The following is a 20,782-nucleotide window of genomic DNA, read 5'->3' as shown; positions in this document are numbered from 1 at the left end:
AGGTGATCAGTCAGGACGCTTACTCGCATGTCACCTGTCAGAGTCGTATCTAGAAGTACCAGAGGTCCCTTATCACTCCAAATTCACACGCCCCACACCATTATAGAACCTCCACCAACTTGAACAGCCCCCATGTTGACATGCAGGCTCCATGGATGCATGAGGTTGTCTCCTTATCTGTACACGTCCACGCGCTCGATACAATTTGAAACTCGTCCGACCAGGCATCATGTTTCCAGTCACCAACAGCTCAATGTCCATGTTGACGGGCCCAGGCGTAAAGCTTTGTGTTGTGCAGTCATCAAGGGTACACGAGTGGGCCTTCTGCTCCGAAAGCCCCATCAATGATGGTTCGTTGAATGATCCGCATGCTGAGACTTGTTGATGCCCCAGCAGTGAAATCTTCAGCAGTTTGTGGAAAGGTTGCACTTATGTCACGTTGAACAATTCTCTACAGTCGTCGTTGGTCCCGTTCTTGCAGGTTCTTTTTATGAACGCAGCGATTTCGGAGATTTGATGTTTTACCGGATTCCTGATATCCACGGTACGCTCGTGAAATGATCGTACGGGAAAATCCCCACTCCATCCCTACCTCGGAGATGCTGTATCCCGTCGCTCGTGCGCCGACTATAACACAACATTCAAAATCACTTAAATCTTGATAACTGCCATTGTAGCAGCAGTAGGCTACCTAACAAGTGCGCCAGACACTTCTTGTCTTATATAGGGCGTTGCCGACTGCAGCACCGTCTTCTGCCTGTTTACGTATCTCTGTATTTGGATACGCATGCTTATACCAGTTACTTTGGCACTTCATTGTAGTTACTGATCTACCTGTACTACAGTAGACAAACTGCAGAAACGTTGGTAAACAACACACAAAGACTGTTCTGTAAGTTATTCATTAGTTGATACCAAATGGAAACAATGGCACTGAGTAGACTGGAGCACATCGTAAATACTGTTGGATGGTTTCTGATACACTTAAGGAGTCTTGCACAATGTTAAAGCACACGATCCATTCTGTTCCAAGCTACAAGATTCTATTGTACCCTTTATTTGGAATCTGAATGCAGTGGTAGTCTATCCCAATACATACAAGCTGCAAGTAGTGTTCCGTTGATAATCACTTAACAATCGTCTGGCAACTTTAAAACTAAAGGAATACTAGTTTGCAACGTAATTTGGAAGCGTTGCATAGCAGCTAGCTCTCAAACTCCAATGGTGAGCCTCGCTGTATACAGAAAAAAATGTCAGCCTTTGTGTGGTGCTCCGCAGTTTATATACTGGAGTAATGAGCCCCTAAGCACTGTTAGTGTCTCACGTATATGAAAAAAGAAAAACCGGAGATGTGGGCTCTCGAAACCATATAGAGACTCGCTGCGCTGTCAGCTACCTAGTTTCAGCTACTTTTCAAGGCCATACAGCTACCTACATCACACACACGTACATCACGGTAAATGGGAGACTTCCCGGGATTTTTGCTAGGGCGGCGAATAAGTAAGCATAATATATTTTCAAACTTTATTAATTCTTCCCTGCAGATTCACGCACGGAAAACAACTCTTAATTTTTAACTTATAACTTAAATATACATCGGACTCTTCGATTTCTTTCTCCAAACAGTAATCTGAAAGATACGAAGAAGGCATGGTCTCGAATTCCAATATAAATAAAATTTTTCGTGTAGACAATCTCTTTTATGGCTTTGACAATTAGCTCCCTTCCTTCCAGCAGTTCTTCCAAGCGAGAACATTCAGGGATTTTAATTTTACCTCTTATTTCCTGCATAATACTACTGTTGTAACACTCTACGTCTTCTTAGGTGTATGCTATTAGCTCTGATGCTGCACATTTTTTGAGGAATTTCCGCATGGAGCTTCATATTTATGACATTTGCAAATGAGTGGTCATTAAATGCTGTTATTCAGTTGGTTTTAAGCTCTGCAGACGGTTGATCTGTTACTTGATGCACTGTATCCAATCCAGCACATTTAGATACAACGTAGCCATTCTTTTTTTAAGCAGTTCTGGGTGGGAATGGAGCTTAATAAACAGATTTTTCGAGTGCTCTTTAATATAGTAAACATGTCAGGCCTCCAATATATGGCCACTTAACAGTCCTATTAACAGTAAATGCAGATACTTATATTCCCCGATAGTAGCCATACACTGTCTTTAAAGCAATTTGTAAGCATTGCCTGCATATCCGCAATAACTCTTTCTTTTTCCGATTGCAATTTATATTCTTACTTTACGGCAGTTGTCTTCAGCCCATACTCCAATTTTCGTTCTTTGGCTTCTATCCCTTTCACTTCCAATTCTCCTTTTATTTCGCACAACTCAGTAATTACAGTTAAAGACGTAATTTCTATATTGAGATATGGTTTAAATCTGTGTGAGACATTTACTCTTTTTCTTATGACTTATGAGATAACATTGTTTGTAGGTATCAGTCCTCATTCGGCAATATCTATAGCTGACGGTATTGTGGAGAACAAAGTCTTGAATTGAGAGAAATATGTTCTCCTGTTTTAATATCACTTCATTGTAATACCTACGTCATCTTTTATGGAGTCAGCGTTAAGAATCTCCACGTTATTTACAAATAGATAATTAAAAGTATATGCAGACAGAACATAAGTTATACGTAAACTTTTATCTGTCATGAGTGTCAGGAAAGGTTATTTGTAGACCAGTCAGTTTTCATATTACAATAATAAACAAACTGCAGAACGTTGTTAAACAACACGCAGCAGCTGTTCTACAAGTTGTTCGTTAACTGACATCACTTGGACGTGACAGGCAGAGTATAGAAGAGCACACTGTAAAACTGTTTGTTAGAGTTTAAAACATTTAAACAGACTCGCACAGGGTAAAATAAACGATCCATTCTGTAGTTGTAAATGAAGTGCCACACGCCCTGTAGGTAACTCCCGACGATGACAGCAGTGGAAATCATCGGAAGCTTGACCTTACACACAAATCTGACGCGGCGAGAAATCAGTGATGCATTTATACAATTATTAATGTGTATTGTATAGTACATTATCTTTCCCCAAATATAGCTCTTTTTAATTTTACCGATCATCCATTTCTTAATCCCGGACGTCTTATACGTCTCCTGGAGTCTTGTCTTTGCTCCTGACGTCTGTACACATTTCTGGTCTGACGCCATGTTTGGACAGTTTTAAAAATGTCTCGGGACTACCACAATTTTCAGTTTACCAAGCGTTCCCTTCCTACTGTCACCACTATCAAGAAGCGTAGTTCATGAGACAGTAAAAAGAACTAAGCATCTTTCCTCTTTACAAGATTAATGTTTCTCACCTAAAGTTTTAATTTTCCACAGTAATTTTTTATTATTTTTGTAACACTCCTTTTTCTCTCTCCTTGCATGATCCGTATTTTGCGAAAATATTTCTCAGTTATCCCAAATACTTCATTTTCAAGCTTCTTTCACTGTCTGTCATTTTTGATGTCGAGAGAACTGCTGTTCACTTTTCTCTATTTCATATAATAGAGAGAGCGACGAAATGTCAAGCTCAAGTTTATGTTGCCAAAAAAATTGCATCTCTGTTTCTAGAAAGCAAATGCTGTTTTTATCGAGGACTCACTTCCGAGAAAAGACATGCTGCATTCAAAAGATGGCTTGCACTTTAGGTTGCCTATTTCGGCCTGAGGCGCCTGAGTCGCAAAAAATGTCCTTATGCCGATTCTTATTTTGAATTATACTGGTAGAAGTTCGGAGACAAGATCTATATATACGACGCGGTCAGCCGGCTGGATCGACTGTTTTTTGGAATTGCACTGCGTTTTCCCAGTGGAAGATGTATAATGCATTTGCTGGCTGTATTTTACTTATTCAAGCGGAGATAGACGTGTCAGTCTGATTAAGCAGTTTTTAAATATTTACAACGCAAATTTATTCGTATCCTAAAACAATTTATGAGGGAAGTGATTAACTTGAATGTTACACTACTATTCATTTTTTCTTGTTTTCTTCTTCTTTTCCTCTTCCCAAAACCTCTTCATTCTTTGTCTGTATTCCTGTTTCCTTTGCTCTGTCCATATTTTGCCTGTTTTCTTCGTTTCTTTTACTTCAGATTCCGTGTTCAGAATTTTGTTTTTGAATTTGTCTGTTTCATTTACCATTTAAATAATGATCGCTGCTTGTTTTTCTTGGAACCAATTGTTTTTTTTTTATTGAACCATTTACTACAACAAAAATCCTCTTGAATGTTGTTGTTGATTCTATGCATGTGCCCCCACAATGTTAATCGGCATTTTCTGATCATGACTGTGAGCCTGTCTGTGTGTTTATATAATTTTTTAATTGGTCTCTTCATCCATATACTATCTCTGTGTACTAATCCAAAAAATTTTCTGAGTATTTTACCTTCTATTGGTTCTGTTTGTGTGATGCTTGATGCTTCGATTGTGGTAATTTCTGATGCGTAAACTGCTTCTGTTAGTATAACTGGTCTGTAGCACCTGAGTTTAGCCTATCTTGAAATATTTCTTTTATTGTAGTGCCTCCATAAAGGTTTTTACGCTTTCTGAAGTTTTTAGGTTCTTTGTATGTTGGACGCCTTGTTTGATCCTCCTTTGAGTATATATTCCCCAAGGTAACTGAATTTTTCCTCTCTGTTAACCTTTCCGTATTCTATGTACGTGGTTTGGTCGCCGGTCACTGTGGACGTGCGGTTCTAGGCGCTTCAGTCCGGAATCGCGCTGTTGCTACAGTCGCAGGTTCGAATCCTGCCTCGGACATGGATGTGTGTGATGTCCTTGGATTTAAGTAGTTCTAAGTCTAGGGGACTGATGACCTCAGATATTAACTCCCATAGTACTTAGAGCCATTTGAACCATTTTTTGGTTTGGTCGATGTTGTTCTTTCTTTCCAAGTATTGGCGTTTCCTCTTACGACATGTGTATACCTGTTTTCGCAGAGACTTCATTTAAGTATTCCAGTGCTTCTCGCCTATTATTACTGAGTATTGCCACGTCATCTACAAATGCTAGCCATTTGCAGATCACCTTGTTTGCACACATTCTTCCTACCTTAATTCCTTTTAGTATTTCTTCCCATTGTTTGATAATTTTGTCTAAGATAATTTTGAATAAAATGGGTGAGTGGCCATCTCCTTGTCTGACCCATGTATGTATCTCGAATGGGTCTGAGATTTCTCCCATTAATTTTATTTTGGTTGTGGTATTTACAAGTGTCTGTTGTACGAGTGTCCTAGTTTTTCTGTGTATTGCATATTCTTCTAGGCCTTCTTGAAGTTCACGAATGTGATTACTGTGGTTCGTCTGTCTGACCTTCAGGAGCGTTCGTATGTTCCAAATCTGATCTATACAGGACCTTCCTTTTCTGAAGCCTGCATGGTATTCACCTATCTTTGTATCAACTTGTGGTTGTAGGTGACCGGTAACAATGAGATACCAGCGTAGTTATTGGGGTCTGCCTTGTCGCTCTTTTTGTGGAGTGGATGAATCAACGCACATTTCCATTCCCTTGGAAGTTTCACTGTATTCTATACTTCTATAAGAATTTCACGGATTTTCGTCGTGATGGTTTGGTCTTTGAGTTTCCAGATCTCGGAGATAATGGAGTCCGCTCCTGGGGTTCTGTTGTTTTTAGTTGTTTTATAATCTCTTCTATCCTTGTTAATGTAGGTGGTACTGATTCTTGGTTTGGTACTATTATCGTGAAGTGTAATTTTTCTTTAGGCCTCTCGCAATTGAGGAGCTTATCAAAATCATTTTTAAAAATTTTGCTGTTTTCTTTAGTATTTGTTTCCAGAGATCACTTTGTTCTTTTGAAGCAAATATTTGGAAGCTGATAACCTTTTATATTTTCCCTGAAAACTCTGTAGAAATTTCTCGTAATATATCTCTTGAAGTCTTCCTCGATCTCATTTAGACTATTTTTGTCGTATGACCTTTTCACGCTCCTAATATATTTCGAGGATTGTTTATGGACTTTGTGGAAAACTTGCCATGTCTCTTTTGTTCTATTACTGCTAAACTCCTTCCAGGTCTGGATTCTTTCTATGGCTTGATCACAAGTCGTGTTTCATTACCTACGTTTTCGCTTCCTAGGAGAAATTGTTTTCGAGGGGTTTGTTCAATTTTCTGTAGGCAGACTTATCGTTTCGAAAGATTTATTCTGTCATGCGGTCGTCTGGAAGTTACTGCATAAGCTTGATAACAATGTGACACTTACATAAAGATTATTCCTAAACAAACTTCAGATCTGAAAAAGGAAGGCGTGCTGCCTGGAAGCTGAGACTTCACTTTATTCAACGACTTGTTTCGACAGCATTCTCATTATCTGGTCGAACGTGACTGAGTCTTAATGGCAAATTTTCTTCAGTTATCAAAGCTGTTGTGTAATAGCAGAACCGAGAAAGGTTGTCTGAATACACTGTAGTCCCGAAGAATGCATTATAACAACATTCATTCAGCTTCTATGTACACGCCGGATCGAAGTTGTTATAGACCTTTCCATACGTGAACCAAGAATTTCACAGATACCTGTGGATTTAAGACACCCTCGTAATTTTCTCCAAGAAATGCAAGTAGTTCACGAAATAATGTCCAAGCAGTTGCACACAGGGCGTCCCAGTGTTCGTAGCGCCCTCAGTCTTAAGTTCGTGTCATGGCGCTACGGTATATTCTGGGTTTCACCCTGAACTCTCGTGATGCACAGATACAGAAGGATGCGAATGACTTTTTTTTTTTAAAAAAAAGATGTGTTTCACTTCAGTCACTTTCTTTTTAGCACTTGGTAATAAATATGTTAGCCACTGTCGTGTTAAACATTTGCAGCAGGCCGCTATGGGCGAGCGGTTCTAGGCGCTTCAGTCTGGAACCGCGCGACCGCTACGGTCGCAGGTTCGAATCCTGCCTCGGGCATGGATGTGTGTGATGTCCTTAGGTTAGTTCTAAGTTAAAGGGGACTGATGACCTCAGATGTTAAGTCCCATAGTGCTGAGAGCCATTTGAACCATTTGAAACATTTGTAATTACGGAAATCGCACCGATCCTCAATAAATATAATATTGAAATAAATATAGTACAATATAAGTATAACAATCTTTACAGAAGGATTATCGAGAGTTGTGCATTCGCTAGTAATCTGTGCAGTTAATAGGGCGATCCCTCGGAGCACCAATTTCCTTACAATTTACGCGTTGTGCCAAAGTTGACTGCCAGACTAGAAAAAAGTTCTAATCCAGCCAGTGACAGTGTCATTAGCCTGCCTATTCTATTAATCTATGGAATTATGGAGTGTGAGCGAGTATCACTTCACTAGCGCCAAGTCATAGGGGAGTTTTAATGCGATAGCTGATGTATGATTCAGCGACAGAACCCTGGATCAGTTGATGAGTCTACATTTAAGTGCCTGGCAGAGGGTTCATCGAACCACGTTCAACCTATTTCTCTACCTTTTCACTGTCGAAGAGCACTCGGAGCAGTCTCTTTAGTAGCCTTGTTGCATTTTCTAAGTGTTCTGACAATAAATCGCTGTCGCAGGGAGTAGGGAGTTTTTTGATTGAGCGTGGCTTCCAGAGCAATGAAGTTCGTGAAATGTTAAGGCATTGCATTTTACACAGACAGTACTGACATGGTCTAGAATACATAGATCTGACAAGGTACGGATCTATGACTTTTTCCAGCAGTAAATGCAACAGTTCCAACGAACTCTTGGAAAGCGTGTAGTTCTTACACTGAGAGAAATCGGCATATTCGTATATATGCCCTATTGGAGTCTTTTTCTCTTACGCTGGTGGAGTATTTTATGTAGAAATAGTGTATTTCATACGTCAAGTGGAAAGAGAAATCCGCCAAAAATTGTTCCTGAATTGTGGTAACGGCACTTGAATCGCATTCGGAAGAAACTATATTCAAATTCCCTTAACCTACATTTAGGTTTTCCGTAGTTTCCCTAAATTACCAAGGTCAAATACTGGACAGTTCTTTTGGAAAGATTGTGGCCAATTTCTCGTTCCATCCTTCTCCAATTGTCGTGCGCCTCTTATGACGGTGCCTTCCACAACGTGTAGCATACTAATGTTCCTTCCTTCCATGGTCTCAGTTCCCCGTCCGTCTGATACATCTCACAGTAATCACTCGCCAGCGTCACCAACTACACAACGGAGTATGATTCTGTTAATTTATAGAACAGAATATTTGCATTTAAATTCAGCAAGTCTCAGTACGGTATGTGGCCGAGGGTTTATTATATCACAAAATAATCCCGCCCCCGCTCCTCCGTCGAGCCCACTTAATATGCATACTGTACATAGCAAGATGGATTGTCGGTGTTACTGCTCATAATACATCTCTTTTTTACCGTCATAGTCATCAGGCGAGATGTATTCTGGTGGAAGTAGTATGTCTCTGCGTTCATTGGATAATCCGCTCTCTGAATTGCTAGAAAAAGCCTGTATGCGATGCCAACACGATTTTTGTAGCGTCTCCATTGCATTGCATTTATATGAGGTCATGCGATATCTAAAGAGCCCTTGATGAGTAAGACGGGACAGATACATTGATAGATAGACAGATAAAGAGAGAGAGAGAGAGAGAGAGAGAGAGAGAGAGAGAGAGAGAGAGAGAGGACATAGTGCGATTATGATCATTTTGAGGAAACTATGGGTTTTAGAGCATATCATTCTAAGTGATTTTTAATTATGACTTGGCCTGGTAAGGCAGTTTCGTCGGCCGCTGTGGACGAGCGGTTCTAGGCGCTTCAGTCCGGAACCCCGCGGCTGCTATGGTCGCAGGTTCGAATCCTGCCTCGGGCATTGATGTGTGTGATGTCGTTAGGTTAGTCAGGTTTAGGTAGTTCTAAGTTCTAGGGGACTGATGACCTAAGATGTTAAGTGTCATAGTGCTCAGAGCCATTTAACCATTTTTTGAAGGCAGTTTCCTTGCTGGGAGGACTGGTAGGCGGTGCACTCAGCCTCGAGATGCCAACTAAGGAGCTGTGTGACCGAAAAGTAATGGCTCCACGGTCTGGGAAGTCGGCAAAATGGCCAGGAGAGTGATGCGCTGACCACATTCCCCTCCATACCGAACCGTATGACCCTTCAAGGCCGAGGATGACATGGCGGCCGGTCGACATCCCTTGGGCCTTCACGGCCTAGACGAGGAGCTCGTTTTACAGCCCAGTATGGCACCCGAGATATGTCAGGTATAATCCTCCAAAACTAGCCGTGGAATGTAAAATGAATGGAGGTGTTTAAAGTAAATTGTGATTTCAGTAGATATTCACAACGGTCACAGTCAAGCCTAACCTAAAATGATGGCATTTAAAATTATAAAAGTAATTCACTATATTATTCACAGAATGTTTGCAAAGAAAGACAATCCTGTAAATTTGGACATTGCTGTCATTTGTCTACTTCGCAGCAAAAAAGACTGGCAGTATATAAATGTTCTCCAATGTTTCCACTAAATTAGTCACCAGCTGCATAATAAATCTGAGTTTTGATTAATCAAAGAAACAAACTACCTTTGGAAACGGATACAGCACAATGGACCCCATGAAAATTTTGAACGAAATTATAGAATACAACAATGGGTATGGTTTACCGATTTGTCTGGAATTATGGATAAGAACTTTCGATTCAGTTTCAGCAGTCCGAAATATCAACTCCTGACAATAAGGCAATGGGTTAAGTCACGTTAGCACACTGAATAATCTACAGAGGGTGGACAGAAATATGGAAACACCACAAACATCATTACCATGTCTAATACGTTGTAGAAAAGCTTTTGGCCATCAAAATACACTCCTGGAAATTGAAATAAGAACACCGTGAATTCATTGTCCCAGGAAGGGGAAACTTTATTGACACATTCCTGGGGTCAGATACATCACATGATCACACTGACAGAACCACAGGCACATAGACACAGGCAACAGAGCATGCACAATGTCGGCACTAGTACAGTGTATATCCACCTTTCGCAGCAATGCAGGCTGCTATTCTCCCATGGTGACGATCGTAGAGATGCTGGATGTAGTCCTGTGGAACGGCTTGCCATGCCATTTCCACCTGGCGCCTCAGTTGGACCAGCGTTCGTGCTGGACGTGCAGACCGCGTGAGACGACGCTTCATCCAGTCCCAAACATGCTCAATGGGGGACAGATCCGGAGATCTTGCTGGCCAGGGTAGTTGACTTACACCTTCTAGAGCACGTTGGGTGGCACGGGATACATGCGGACGTGCATTGTCCTGTTGGAACAGCAAGTTCCCTTGCCGGTCTAGGAATGGTAGAACGATGGGTTCGATGACGGTTTGGATGTACCGTGCACTATTCAGTGTTCCCTCGACGATCACCAGTGGTGTACGGCCAGTGTAGGAGATCGCTCCCCACACCATGATGCCGGGTGTTGGCCCTGTGTGCCTCGGTCGTATGCAGTCCTGATTGTGGCGCTCACCTGCACGGCGCCAAACACGCATACGACCATCATTGGCACCAAGGCAGAAGCGACTCGCATCGCTGAAGACGACACGTCTCCATTCGTCCCTCCATTCACGCCTGTCGCGACACCACTGGAGGCGGGCTGCACGATGTTGGGGCGTGAGCGGAAGACGGCCTAACGGTGTGCGGGACCGTAGCCCAGCTTCATGGAGACGGTTGCGAATGGTCCTCGCCGATACCCCAGAAGCAACAGTGTCCCTAATTTGCCGGGAAGTGGCGGTCCCTTACGGCACTGCGTAGGATCCTACGGTCTTGGCGTGCGTCCGTGCGTCGCTGCGGTCCGGTCCCAGGTCGACGGGCACGTGCACCTTCCGCCGACCACTGGCGACAACATCGATGTACTGTGGAGACCTCACGCCCCACGTGTTGGGCAATTCGGCGGTACTTCCACCCGGCCTCCCGCATGCCCACTATACGCCCTCGCTCAAAGTCCGTCAACTGCACATACGGTTCACGTCCACGCTGACGCGGCATGCTACCAGTGTTAAAGACTGCGATGGAGCTCCGTATGCCACGGCAAACTGGCTGACACTGACGGCGGCGGTGCACAAATGCTGCGCAGCTAGCGCCATTCGACGGCCAACACCGCGGTTCCTGGTGTGTCTGCTGTGCCGTGCGTGTGATCATTGCTTGTACAGCCCTCTCGCAGTGTCCGGAGCAAGTATGGTGGGTCTGACACACCGGTGTCAATGTGTTCTTTTTTCCATTTCCAGGAGTGTACCTTCCACTCGCCTCGGAATGAATAAATACAGGTCTTGCATGATTTTCAAGGGAATCGCACACCATTCTTCCTGGAAGATAGTGGGAAGTTCAGGTAACGATGAGGCAGGTGGAGAGCGATCACACGCCCTTCCCTCCGAAGTAGACTATATAGGCTCAATAATATTGAGATATGGTGACTGTGATGAGCAGGGAAGATGCGACAAATCACCTTCGTGCCCAGCCCTGTCGTCTTGTAACACCCATTGCGAATAAATGTGTACCATGTGTTGGGCCTGATCAGCCAAAATCGTCACATAATGTTTAGCAGTAAAGCGAGCCTGCAGAGTAGACATGGGTCCAAGGAATGCCACGATACGGCTGCCCAAATTATCACCGAATCCCCGCCACGTTTCACTCGTGGGATGTAAACTCCGCCAGAAGTTGGAAACTGGATGAAACAAGACTCATCCGACCAAATGAATTTTTTCATTGCTCCATAGCCCAGGTTTTATGCCTTCGGCATCATATTTTTCTGTTACGGGTAGTTGCATCACTGATGAACGGTTTTGGAATTCCAGGTCGCCCTGCAGTCCCCTGCTCCTGGAGATCCCTTCGCGTTGTTTTGGTGCTGACATGGTTCGCGAGTGCGGCATTCAGTTCTGCCATGACTTTTGCAGCAGTCACCCTCGTATCTTCCGTCCCAATCCTGCTGAATGACTGTCCGTGACGATCATTCAACACACAATTTTATCCGCTTTGTGACTTAGCGGTTTAAGTTTTTCCCCTTTCACAGTATGCAGTATAAATCTTCGATGCGGTGCCTCCTGAAACACTTCGGCTACCTTGGTTACAGAGGCGTCCACCATATGAATAACAACAATGTGCCCAAGTTCGTCTTCCTTTAGCTCCGACATAATGCACTCACAACTAAAGAGAAGACTATTCTGTACATGATTGATTCAAATGGTTCAAATGGCTCTAAGCACTATGCGACTTAACATCTGAGGTCATCAGTTCCCTAGACTTAGAACTACTTAAACCTAACAAACCTAAGGACATCACTCACATTCATGCCCGAGGCAGGATTCGAACCTGCGACAGTTGCAGCAGCGCGGTTCCGGATTGATTCGCCTATAACCGCTCGGCTACAGTGGCCGGCTCCACGATTGATACTTGCAACGTATTAAGGACATTGCATTATTGCCGTTCGTGGTCAAATACGACAGCGCAACCTGCAAGCAAGCATTTCTCATTGGTTTCCATATTTTTGTCCAACTCTTATGTTTGGCAATATATACTTCCTGGGGGTAGTAGGAGATCCACAACAGAGACAAAATTGAGGAAAGTAAACTCCATATCATGAAAACTATTCTCAGCAAATATACTAACGGAAAAAAATTATACAACCGTTGTAATTTGCGCACGATTTATTGTTGCAATAGTGCATATGGAGTAAATGAAATGATTACATTTACAGATCGATAGCACAAGCTGTTCTGAGGTACCAGGTATCGACCCATGCTGAAACACCCATATTAGCATGTGATGTAGCCTCCGAGGGCGGCAATGCAGATGCTGACTCTCGCATCCAATCGATCGTACATATGGCGAATACTGTCCTGGAGTACATTTCACCAATCCTGCTTGACCTTTTTAAGCAGTTCTGTAAGAGTTGTGGGTTAACGAGTCGTACGAGTCACTTCTCGTCCTATCATATCCCATACGAGCTCTATTGGAGACAAGTCCGGAGCTCGTGCAGACCGGGGAAGTTGCTGCACGTCTTTCAGAGCACGTTGAGTTTCACAGGCAGTGTGTGGGCGAGCATTTTCCTGTTGGGACAACTCATCACCTTCCCATTGCAAGACCGGCAAAAGAACAGGTCTAACAACATTCTTCACGTACCGAGCGCTGATTAGCGTCCCCTCCAGAAACATCAAAGGTGAACGAGAGTTGTAACTCATCGCACCCCACACCTTAAGGACTCGGGTGAGGCCATTGTGTCTCGGACGAATGCACTCTACGAGACAGTGCTTACCAGCCCTACGTGGCACGCGCAAACGACCATCACTTACGTGCAGGCAGACTCCGCTTTTATCGCTGAAGACCACGGTGCGCCATTCCGTCTTCCAAGTGATCCTCTGACGGCTCCAGTAAAGCCGTGCACACGCCACTGCTGTGGTGTGAATGGAAGACAGGCTAGAGTTGTGCGTGCCCGTAGTCCCACTGCTAATAAACGGGTCGCTAGTGCTGACGTGACCTCTTATCTGTTGTGTGATAGCTGTTCGATCTGTAACTGCTGCCCTTACAGCACGAACATTCTGCCGGGCGTCTGTGCTGCGTGGACGCCCATAACCTCGTCTACAGGTGGGAGAATGTTCACGTGTCACTGATACCAACATCTTTCCATAACTGACGCAGCATATCCAACTTGTTTGGCAGTTCTCCGGAAGGACCATTCGGCCACAATTTTACCCCTTTCAGACTCGCTTAGTTGGCTGTTTGTACGACACTGAGACTTCTGGCTATGAGCATTCCCTATTGAAGGGTAGACACAGATAATGCTCACGTAGCTACGCCACTACGCTATCTGTTGGCTGACGTCACTGAAACGATTACCAGTGCACCTACTGTCACCCATGTGGCATATGCTATTAATGGATGAAAACGGATGTCGTATTTACAGGTGTACTAATTATTTTACGGCAGTGTATAATGAGTCGAAAATAATACGTGTCCTTCATAGCGAAAAGAAAATTGTACAAATTAACAACGAATTTCTTGAACGAGTCGAGGATTTGACGTAGTTAGGATGTCTGAAGGCAATGACTGGACGGAGAGCAAAAGACATAAACAGAATAGTGGCCTGAAGTGTTTTTCGTAAAGAAAATGGGATACAAAAAGCTAAGCTTTCTATATATCCGAAAAATGAACGTTTGCAATCAGTATGCTTCTCGAGTTTTGGATAGTGGCATTTAGGTATGCTCTTTTAACGAAGAAACTACTGAAAAACTTACGGTTACTCGACGATGGAGAGACGCATTTCGAGAATTAGTAGGAGAGGCAAGAACGAAGACGAATGGATCACAGGGAAGATAAAGGTAGTGAAATGGAGTTGGGTAGGATACGTCGGTAGTCGGTGTGCCGAGCGAGCACTTACCCAGTTCCACGTACTGGCCCTGATGGGCCGTTCTGTACCGACTGACCGCCCTGTTATCCTCAATAATGGCGTCATTCGATTGCGCTATGAAGGGCATGGGGTCAGCACACCGCTCTCTCGCCCGTTGTCAATTTCCTAGACCTTGGAACGGCTACTATCAAATGTGTGTGAATTTCTAAAGGACCAAACTGCTGAGGTCATCGGTCCCTAGACTTACACACAACTCAAACTAACTTAAGGTAACTTATACTAGGAACAACACACACACACACGCATACCCGAACCGCTACTGTAACACTTATATCGATTAGAAGTAGTTTTATATTATGCAACTGTGTAGCTGCAATTATGGAGTGTGTATTCTGTGTTAGTTAAGGTCATTGATTTGTGACAGTAAATTTAGAGTTTTGTAATATATGTACGAAAAAAGTAAACTGATTTGTTAAAATAATAAATTTTTATAATATGTGTATGTTTATAAGAAACACAATGTTTATTGAAACCTGGTTCATGCTTAGGGCACTTGTAAAAGATGTAGTGAACTCCCTCCGCAACGGAAGTGGTATGGCGTGGTGTAAAAGGTGGTTTTGGCGGTCGTACTGGACGGCTCCTTGGTGGGAACACTACGCAGTAAGTGGCCAGCCGTAGCATAGTATACTTCGACGGTGCCAAGAGAGGCAATTGGAAGCTGCTTTGCAAGGAATTTAGCCTCGGATGTGGATCTGGTTATTACAAGGTATTCTCGGTAAAAAAAGGAATAGGTCTAATACTTTGGAAATTCGACGCCAAGAAGAGATTTTATAGGGCATTCGAACCTCAAGAGCCGTAAGTACAGATAGCCGCCAAGTCGCCTGCCACCAAAGCTTCGCCACTGCTTCACTAACTTCATACATCCAGATATATATATGGACATGGACCAGTTAATTTGTGTGAGTGGTTTTAAGAATAATCCAAATGCTATAAATCTGTGTTCGGAACCATATCTTCTATCCTATCACGAACCTATGCAGGGTCCTCTCCTAAGTATTACTAAAACCGAGTATCTTGTTTTAAATGAACTATTATTGCATTCAAGTGTTCTAAAGTGGTTTCTTTTTGTTTGTCAAATGTGAAAAGACTAGCAAAAGTTAAAGTTAAAACCACAAAATTGAAGTCAGATAGGATTTTCCTAAAGTACTCTCAGTTTATTGCAAAGTATAGTTTTGCAAGAATACAATGCCAGATTGTGTAAATGTTATTGTCTCAAATACCTGCTTCACAGGTGGTAAAAAGGAGACAAATATATTAAGCTTCTTTTAAAATTAGCGGTGTGTTGATTCCTGTCATGAATGATTCCTTTTTTTTTAAGTTAATTGAGCTCAGTGTTGAATATTTTGCCTCGCAAAGTAGAATATAAACTATTCCAAGTGAAGTTAAGGAGTATCTTTGTTTGAATTAGCCTTTTTTACTGAAATAATCATAGAGCTTGACTAGTGGCTTTATACTAGTTTATGAATCCCCATCATATTTTTCACATATTAGAAAGACAATTGGACTATCACTGCTGCTAAGGAAATTTGATATATATATATATATATATATATATATATATATATATATATATATATAAAGAGGAGTGTAAACAGTGTAATGATGATATTAATTACCTTTGTTTATGGTTTTACATGTCAGTTAAGATAGAAGTCCCTCATGTCCAAATTTAGTTCGGTACTTCATGCAGTAACATTTCAGTATTGGTTTAAGTAAAGATCTTGAGTGTAACTGTTATTAGTATCAGTTTAATGCAAATTTGCTTTCCATAATTACTGCAGTGTGCGTTATTGATAACTGCTGCTACACATAACTCAGAGTACCCTATGTCAATTTGTATCCCGTGCGCTATTCGAAGGGAAATATTAATGAAAGTAGCTTTAATAACCATTAACCAATTTTCTTAAACATATATTCCCAAATTAATGTACCCAATTGGGGTGGCGACCGTTCATTTTTTTCATTCACATATCAATCTTATCACTTTTATTAACTCCCAAGGTTAAAGTCTGTTTAGTTTTTGTGTTAATTTTACCATATTCAAAATTTTAGTCCGATACTTTTATCCATTAGACATACGCACAGTCAAAATTTCAAAATTCTCTCAGAGGGTAACATTAGCTTATTTAACAGCAGTTTAGTGTTATACTGGGCTTCACTCATGTAGCTCCTCAGTCGAAATAATGAGGTTGAGTGTATCCCGGTCCAATAATTCCACTAAAGAAAGACCCCTGGAAGTACCGGGAACTGACCCTGTTTCTCCCCACAACAGTAAGACACCCTGACTGCTTATCTGCGGAGGCAGACAAAGAAGTTCTTTGCTGAATACGAAAGTCTAAGAAGACAGTATATCCCAAGGTGGGTAGATGGCATGAGAAAATAAGCAGAACCCGTATAGATAATTATAATTGTGATGTACTGAGAAGTCTGCAGGAGGTGCTCCATTATTATTATTATTATTATTATTATTATTATTAATATTATTTATTTCTCAATTTAAGACCTGCTGCATGTTGTTATATAACACGTCGTACATTTTGTGTTACATCATACAAATTCAGTTTGATTACTATTACTTTTTTTGAGAATTTTACGAAAGAATAAAATAAAAAAACAGTAAATGAAAAACATAAAGAAGTACAAATTCGTATATGCAATTTTGTTAAAACATGTTGCCAGCTTAGATAATGGTAATAAGTAAGATATATAATTGGTTGTGGGTGTATTTTAAACTAAAATTAAAAGTCTATTTAATGGAAGAAATAAGAGATGGCAATTTGACGTAGATACGATGTGACAGTTCTTCCCTTTATATTTCCTATGCGTATGGTTACATCTATACCATATGTTGTCTTGACTGACGAAATATTTAATTAATAATGAACTGATTAATTAGATTGCAGTGGACATTAAGGTAACAGTGGACATTGGAAGCTGATTTACTATGTCATAGTCAGCTGCATCAGGTGTGAGGGCTAGGTAAATCTTAGAGCCAGTCGCACCTGATGCAGCGCAATAAGAATCAGATCGTGTCACAGGCTGTGGAATGGTATAACAACCAACTACATAGAGAGTTACATTTTCAGATTGATTCGATTTAGTGTTGGAGAACATTAGCTTATTTTTGCTATGTTCGTATGTGTATATCGTTTTCACTTCCCATTTTTTATTATAGCATCCGGGTCAGTTTGTATCTGTGTACTGCTGATTCGTCAGATGTGGAGCCTGTCTTGTACTGGCGTATGGTCTCTCGAGTGCAAGCAGGGCTGGCGATACTTCGTCTGCGATCTTGTTTACGGAGTTCCAGTCATCTCATCTGGGTGTTACTGTCTTATGCCCTGGTTCATTAAACTCGGTATTATGCATCCGGGTCCTAGGGCATCGCAGATGAACACTATGTGTTCAAGTGTGCCATTCTCACCACAGGCACAAATGTAAGTCTGTTTCAGGCCAAACCCGTGGAGATGCACGGGATACGAGCCGTGGCCAGTAAGAAAGTGCACCATGCCGCGTGTTGGCTTATGTACTCGTACTTCAAATGCATCCGCTCTCGGATACTTGGGAAGAAAGAGAGGGCCGTTTTCCCTTATGAGCTATGTCCCATTCTGTCTGCCAAAAAAATGGTTCAAAAAAATGGTTCAAATGGCTCTGAGCACTATGGGACTCAACTGCTGTGGTCATAAGTCCCCTAGAACTTAGAACTACTTAAACCTAACTAACCTAAGGACAGCACACAACACCCAGCCATCACTAGGCAGAGAAAATCCCTGACCCCGCAGGGAATCGAACCCGGGAACCCGGGCGTGGGAAGCGAGAACGCTACCGCACGACCACGAGTTGCGGCCTTTGTCTGCCATGTATCAATTTTTCACTTGTTCAATTTCCGTTTGTCGGTTACATCTTGTCCAGCTATTTCTCTTATTTTGTCGCGTCTTTCCCTCTTCAGACAGTGGGCCGCTGCTCTGTGGTGAACTGCAATATCTACAGGGAAAACTTCCAGTGCCTCAGTCGAGGTCGTGACGAAAGCTCCCAAATTCTGAGTAGAACACTCCTCTGGCCGCCCCTTACTATGTTTTTATGAGTACCTAAGCATAATCGACGTGCCCAAGCACCAGCCGCAAGACAACTTATTGACTCAAAGAGTGCTGTGTGATATGTCCGCAGTGTTCGCAGCGGTAGTCTGTATCGTATAGTGTTCAGTCTTGCAAGTTTGTGCATGAGTTTCGCCGCTTTGTCAACTTTTAGTCTGGCATATTTATTAAAGTGTAAATGTTTGCCAGTATAAATGCCGAGGTATCTTGTCATAACTTTACTTTTTATAGATATATCGTTGAACTTTATAATTGGATTTCTTTACAGTGTGCCTCTTAGAAGTAGGTAAACCGTTTTGTTAGTTGCTATTCTGAGTTTGTTGTTCGTGCACCATTCACCGACGAACGCGAGGAGCCACGTGGCTTTACTCTCTCATTCGGACCTGGAGTTTGCAGATACCACGACCATAAGGTCATCAGCGTACACAACCACGCCGTTTGCTACGTTATTGTCTTCTAGTGCATTCAGTAGTGGTTCAGAGGCTATGACGCAGAAAATCAGTCCGCATATGGATCCTTGAGGACAACCCCTGGTAACACTGTTTTAGCCTTTTGGCGACTATTCTTCCATTCCACTGTCCTCCTTTTACAATAATCTCTAAGACTGTTGCATGGAGCCAGCGGAATACTCATCTCTCTAAGACTTGCAAACAGCACCGGCCACAAAGGTTTCCGAAAGCACCAGCTATGTCAATTAGCATTGGTACTATGTATTTGTAACGTATTGTGCGTGTCATTTCTATGGCCGTGTTTACTACGTCGTCAATGTGGTCGAAAAACAAACTGATCTGGGCTAAGGCCAAAGAACTATCGGTCCGACTATGTCTGTCGCACAGAAGTCTCTCCTGTACCTTTGCCAGGATGTTAATGAGGCACATTGGTCTGTCCTCCGGTTTCTTGATTATAACTGCATTTACCGTCTTCCGTACATTAGTCCTTGTAGTAGACTATCATTCAGTAAGTTTGTCATCGAGTGAGGTGGCGCAGTGGTTAACACACTCGCATTCTCGAGGACAACGGTTCAAATGTATATCTGACCATCCACATTTAGGAATTCCGAGATTTTCCTAAATCGATCCAGGCAAATACCGCGATGGTTCCTTTGAAATGGCACTGTCGATTTTCTTCCTCATCCTTGACGCAATCCCAGCTTGTGCTCCATCTCCAATGACCTCGGTGTCGACGGGACGTTAAACCTAATCTTACCTCCTTCCAGTAAGTCTGTCAGAAATGGTACGATAAGTGGAGCAGCTTGTTTGACGGTTTCGGGGTGGACGCTCTGAGGTACTGGAGCCACTTTGTTCTTTATTTTGAGTATTGCCAGCGCAACCTTCTCGGGAGCAAAGAATTGGTGACACCTTTGTTTTCGCATTTGTCATAAAATAGTCTGCGAAGTGCGGTGTGAAGTTGGTTGGCCTGAGTGTTGTCATCGTCAGGGAGTAGTTTTGTTGAGGAGCTACTGGAGGAGGCCTCCATCCAGTAGAGGACGTAACGAGGGGATGTATATTATGGTGATAACGATGTTAAAGGCCAGCGGTCTGTTTTGAATTGATATTCTGCAAGCCTGCTTGCATTTCACGATAACATTCTAAATGAATGTACTTCCTGTACAACAGAGACCCTCAAACATTTGGATCTGTTAAAGATAGTTTACTACCGAGGGCGATCACAGCTGAAGTAATCCATGTTTCTGAAATAAACCGCTGTATATGAACTTTTACAGGAACACGACTTGTTTCACATCTTCACGTATACATCTACAAGATAGAAAACATACAGTTGTCATTATGATAAAAGCAGATACCTATCCTAATAACCGAATCTACACCAGTAGCGTCGTATTTTTCACAAGCTACCTTCTCTCTGTTTACAAGTCTGACCAAAATTTTGTGGGATAAAGAACGCTGCTTTATATTTTTTGTCCTTAACTTTTTGTCTACTTTCTGTGAAATCGAATGAAAGTACGGTATCCTACGGTCACCAATGAACTCGTCTTCCTCTTCGTCCACCCTCCATAGTGTGATTTTATTTCCATTATCTCCACCTACTCCCAGCGAATTCTTTTTTACGGAGTATACCTTTATTAATATTCATTATATCACTGGAATCGTATCCATTGACATGTGCAAATACTGAATACACTGAAATTCTCCACCATGTGCCTCCTTAGACACGGGTACACTGTGAAGGCGATACAAAGTTGATCTAAAAGCTGCCAATCTTGTGCGCAAAGGGTTGATTAGAATTGCGGTCTATGATAGTATCCGTCATTGTAGTGGAGTGCTGTGATTTTGTT

The sequence above is a fragment of the Schistocerca cancellata genome, chromosome 1 (assembly GCF_023864275.1).
Source record: "Schistocerca cancellata isolate TAMUIC-IGC-003103 chromosome 1, iqSchCanc2.1, whole genome shotgun sequence".
NCBI classification, from domain to species: Eukaryota; Metazoa; Arthropoda; class Insecta; order Orthoptera; family Acrididae; genus Schistocerca; species Schistocerca cancellata.
The sequence above is the reverse complement of the archived record's forward strand: the minus strand, read 5'-3'. Positions refer to the sequence as shown.